Below are 6,000 nucleotides of genomic sequence, written 5' to 3' on the forward strand. Positions count from 1 at the left end.
GAGTGAAAGCCTTCCATCTTCAAGATCCCTTTTACCCTGTACAAATCTCCCACTTTACCAACACTAAAGCACCCCCAGACCATCACATTGCCTCCACCATGCTTGACAGAGGGCGTCAAGCACTCCTCCAGCATCTTTTAATTTTTATGTGTTTCATGAATGTTCTTCTTTGTCATTTGAACACCTCAAACTTATATTTGTCTGTCAATAATATCTTTGTCCAATCTTCCTCTGTCCAGTGTCTGTGTTCTTTTGCCCATCTTAAACTTGTACTTTTATTGGCCAGTCTGATATATGGCTTTTTCTTTGCATAGAAGGCCAACATCCCGGAGGCACCTCTTCACTGTTGACTGGTGTTTTGTGAGTACTATTTAATGAATCTGCCAGTTGAGGACTTGTGAGGCATCTGTTTCTCAAAGTTGACACTCTAATGTACATGTCCTCTTGCTCAGTTGTGCACAGGGGCCTCCCACTCCTCTTTTTATTCTGGTTAGAGACAGTTTGTGCTGATCTGTAAAGGGATTAGTACACAGCGTTGAACATGAGCTTCAGTTTGTTGGAAATTTCTTGCATGGAATAGCCTTCATTTCTCAGAACAAGAATAGTCTGACAAGTCTCAGAAGAAAGTTATTTGTTTCTAGCCATTTTGAGCCTGAATCGAACCCACAAATGCTGATGCTCCAGATACTCAACGAGTCTAAGGACGAATAGTTTCCAGCTGTGCTAACATAATTGCAAAAGTGTTTTCTAATGATCAATTAGCCCTTTTAAAATGATCCATTTGGATTAACTAACACCATGTTTTTTGAACACAGGAGTGATGGTTGCTGATAATGGGCCTCTATGCACCTATGTAGATATTCCATTAAAATCCAGCCGTTTCCACCTACAATAGCCATTTATAACATTAACAATGTCTACACTGTATTTCTGATCAATTTGATGATTTTTTAATGGACAATTTGTTTTTGCTTTTCTTTGAAAAACAAGGACATTTCTATGTGACCCCAAACTTTTGAACGGTAGTGTATATATATTTATATACAGTACCAGTCAAAAGTTCGGACACACCTGCACATTCAGATTTCCACTGGTCTAATGTCCGTTGTTCGTGTTTCTTGGACAAAGGAAGTCTCTTCTTATTGGTGTCCTTTAGTAGTGGTTTCTTTGCAGCAATTCGACCATGAAAGCCTGATTCATGCAGTCTCCTCTGAGTTGATGTTGAGATGTGTCTGTTACTTAAAGTTTGAGGTGCAAATAATTGCCGATTACTGAGGTTGGTAACTTTAATGAACTTATCCTCTGCAGCAGAGGTAACTCTGTGTTTTCCTGTCCTGTGGCAGTCCTAATGAGAGTCAGTTTCATCATTGCACATGATGGTTTTTGCGACTGCACTTCATGTCTTAAAGTAATGATGGACTGTAATTTCTCTTTGCTTATTTGAGCTGTTCTTGCCATAATATGGACTTGGTCTTTTACCAAATAGGGCTATCTTCTGTATACCACCTCTACCTTGTGACAACATAACTGATTGCTCAAATGCATTAAGAAAGTAAAGAAATTCCACATATGAACTTTTAACAAGGCACACCTGTTAATTGAAATGCATTCCAGTTGACTACCTCATGAAGCTGGTTGAGAGAATGCCAAGAGTGTGCAAAGCTGTCATCAAGGCAAATGGTGGCTACTTTGAAGAATCTCAAAGATAAAATATATTTAGATTTGTTTCACACTTTTTTGGTTACTACATGTTTCCATGTGTTATTTCATAGTTTTCATTTCTTCACTATTATTCTACAATGTAGAAGTTAGTAAAAATAAAGAAAAACCCTTGAAAGAGTAGGTGTGTCCAAACTTTTGACTGGCACTGTAGATGGTACAAGATCAAATTTCTGGACTGCAGCATTGTAGATATTTTTCCATAAATTGTTTACAGACACATTATTTCACTTATAACTCACTGTTTCACAATTCCAGTGGGTCAGAAGTTTACATACACTAAGTTGACTGTGCCTTTAAACAGCTTGGAAAATTCCAGAAAATGACGGCATGGCTTTAGAAGCTTCTGATAGGCTAATAGACATCATTTCAGTCAATTGTAGGTGTACCTGTGGATCTATTTCATGGATCCTTCAAACTCAGTGCTTCTTAGCTTGACATCATGGGAAAATCAAAAGAAATCAGCCAAGACCTCAGAAAAAAATTGTAGACCTCCACAAGTCTGGTTCATCCTTGGGAGAAATTTCCAAATGCCTGAAGGTACCACGTTCATATGTACAAACAATAGTACGCAAGTATAAACACCATGGGACCACGCAGCCAACATTCCGCTCAGGAAGGAGACGCTTTCTGCCTCCTAGAGATGAACGTACTTTACTTTGGTGCGAAAAGTGCAAATCAATCACAGAACAACAGCAAAGGACCTTGTGAAGATGCTGGAGGAAACAGGTACAAAAGTATCTATATCCACAGTAAAACAAGTTCTATAGCGACATAACCTGAAAGTGCCACTCAGGAAGGAAGAAGCCACTGCTCCAAAACTGCCAATAAAAAGCCAGACTATGGTTTGCAACTGCACATGGGGACAAATATTGTACTTTTTGGAGAAATGTCCTCTGGTCTGATGGAACAAAAATAGAACTGTTTGTCCATAATGACCATCGTTATGTTTGGACGAAAAAAGGTGGAGGCTTGCAAGCCAAAGAACAGCATCCCAACTGTGAAACATGGCAGTATCATGTTGTGGGGGTGCTTTGCTGCAGGAGAGACTGGTGCACTTCACAAAATAGATGGCATCATGAGGAAATAAAGCTGAAATAAGTCATTCTCTCTACTATTATTCTGACATTTCACATTGTTAAAATAAAGTGGGGATCCTAACTGACCTAATGCAGGGAATTTTTACTAGGATTAAATGTCAGGAATAAAAACTGAGTTTAAATGTATTTGGCTATGGTGTATGTAAACTTCCGACTTCAACTGTATATGCATGAAACATAGTGGGGAGAACAAGTATTTGATACACTGCCGATTTTGCAGGATTTTAATCCATGACCGCATAGTGTGTTACTAATGGTTTTCTTTGAGACTGTGGTCCCAGCTCTCTTCAGGTCATTGACCAGGTCCTGCCGTGTAGTTCTGGGCTGATCCCTCACCTTCCTCATGATCATTGATATCCCACGAGGTGAGATCTTGCATGGAGCCCCAGACCGAGGGTGATTGACTGTCATCTTGAACTTCTTCCATTTTCTAATAATTGCGCCAACTGCCTATTGTCCTGTTGCCCATCCCAGCCTTGTGCAGGTCTACAATTTAATCCCTGATGTCCTTACACAGCTCTCTGGTCTTGGCCATTATGGAGAGGTTGGAGTCTGTTTGATTGAGTGTGTGGACAGGTGTCTGTTATACAGGTAACGAGTTCAAACAGGTGCAGTTAATACAGGTAATGAGTGGAGAACAGGAGGGCTTCTTAAAGAAAAACAGGTCTGTGAGAGCCGGAATACTTACTGGTTGGTAGGTGATCAAATACTTATATGTCATGCAATAAAATGCAAATGAATTACTTAAAAATCATACAATGTGATTTTCTGGATTTTTGTTTTAGATTCCGTCTCTCACAGTTGAAGTGTAGCTATGATACAAATTACAGACCTCTACATGCTTTGTAAGTAGGGAAACCTGCAAAATCGGCAGTGTATCAAATACTTGTTCTCCCCACTGTACATTATGGAAAACATCCCTCACACTCAGTCAAAGTTAGTAGTAGAATAATGGATTGGCAAGAATTTGGGGCCATGAACTTTTAAAAGGTTAGTCGGAAAGTTCTACCCTGACTTTGAAAAATAAATTTAGAAATCTATGTTATTCAATTATTGCACCCACACTGCTCGTGCTCAAGGAGCGTCTGCGTTGCCAAGGGCTAAAATAGAAGTCCTTTCTATTTCTGACGCAGATCGCGCTGCAAGTCCTGCCTCTCCCATCTCCTTATTGGTTTATAGAAGCAGGTACCCACGTGCCATCTCCTCATTGGTTATACCCAGGTGGGTGATTGAAAGACATACTGTGTTGCCGGTCGTCGTGGTAATGCTATAAAAGTTTAGATGGCAATCACCATATAAGTTCAAAGATGAAAAAGCCTGGAAGGAGGAGAGTTGATTAGAAACAATTTGGATGACCGTTTTATGTGTGGATTAATTGTCAGAGTACCTTGTGCATTTCAGGTAAAATAACAACTGGGGTGGCAGGTAGCCTAGTGGTTAGAGTGTTCGACTAGTAACCGAAAAGTTTCAAGATCAAATCCCCGAGCTGACAAGGCAGTTAACCCAGTGTTCCTAGGCCGTCATTGAAAATAAGCATTTGTTCTTAACTGACTTGCCTAGTTAAAAAAAAAGTTTATATCACAGGACAAATTAGCTAGCAACAGCAATCTAGCTAAATAGGACAAATTAGCTAACAAGCTAACTAGCCATAAATGTTTAATGCTTTTTTACCTGTCCCAAAATTAATGTAATTGGTTCAGAGTTTGTTTTGATATTTTAACCTGCGTGTCGTGATCACGTTTGGTGTATGGGGACAAAAGACATTTATGCACGATGGCGCACGCGCGTAGCCAGTGTGGGTTCCGTGTTAGCCTAATCATTTAAACCACCTAAATATATTCACATTCCCTGAACATTTAGTATTTGAAACTCAAACATTCCCCAACTGCTTTTTCTAAAATCCTAGAAGATCTTTATCATTCTCCCTACCTTATATTCCAATGCATTCAACATTGTGCATGTCCACCATGGTATTGGGCAGCTGCGGACTCATCTGGTATAGAAATCAAACTCTGGTCATTTTATCGCAGAGCACATTGTATACAGTTTGCCCAGCCTTTTTTAAACACTGTATTGCAATATGTGTAGGATATGCCATGTTGGATAATATGCATTTGCAGCTGTAACGTTGGTTTTTAAACCTCAATTTTTAGCATACATGACACACCACATGTCTTTCCATTTACAGTACATGCTTTTAATTGTGTTTCTATGCAAATTATATGATTGAATGTTTATTTAAGCCTGCAGCGAGTTAATTGAAATTAGACATGTAACCATGCCAACACATTATTAAAAAATGTAATTCACAGACAGAGTGCTAGCTAATGAAACACTAGCTTCTTGATCAGGAAAATTGACATTTACAATAGCTAGGCTAGTCAAACTTTAACATTGGCTAAGTGGTCAACAGAGTTACCTCTTCATATGATCAAGACAATTTGCATTGCATGCTGTATATTTCAAGTGCACTCAAACAGATATTTATGTTACTTCAATCATAACACACAGAGAGCAGCCAGAGTTTTCATGTGAGGCTGTGTTTCAATGACTATCTGTCTGTGTTTACATCTTAAATAGAAGCCGGCCATTGGCTGCCTTCATCACGAGGCGTATTACGGGAGTTCTGATTGGTTCCAAGTTTAGCACTTTGGCAAATTTGCCTGAGAAACAGTGTTGAAATATACTTTTATGAGAAAATGTGCAAGAATTTCCAATACATTTTTTGGTAAAAAAATCTGCTCCTCCCTAGACAGGAATCGTTTTTTGGTTTCGGCCCACCACCTAGAAGTCATAATTATGAGATAGTAGGTCACAGTGTATACTGTGTTTGTCTACAATTACATCGTTTACAAACAATGGAGTTAAACAAGCTGAATCAATCAATCTGATGTCAACCAGATCATCAACAACTCAGCTCAACAAATCTCTCCAATCCATTAACAATATCACCACAAACAATCTCTCTCGAACACACACACACACACACACACACACGCACACACACACACACACACACACACACACACACACACACACACACACACACACACACACACACACACACACACACACACACACACACACACACAGTGTGTAATTGACTATAGGATATACACCTCATACCGTCATGACCTACTGACTTACAATCTCAAAATAACGACATGCTATCTCATAATTA

Source organism: Oncorhynchus kisutch, linkage group LG2, assembly GCF_002021735.2.
Source record: "Oncorhynchus kisutch isolate 150728-3 linkage group LG2, Okis_V2, whole genome shotgun sequence".
NCBI lineage: Eukaryota > Metazoa > Chordata > Actinopteri > Salmoniformes > Salmonidae > Oncorhynchus > Oncorhynchus kisutch.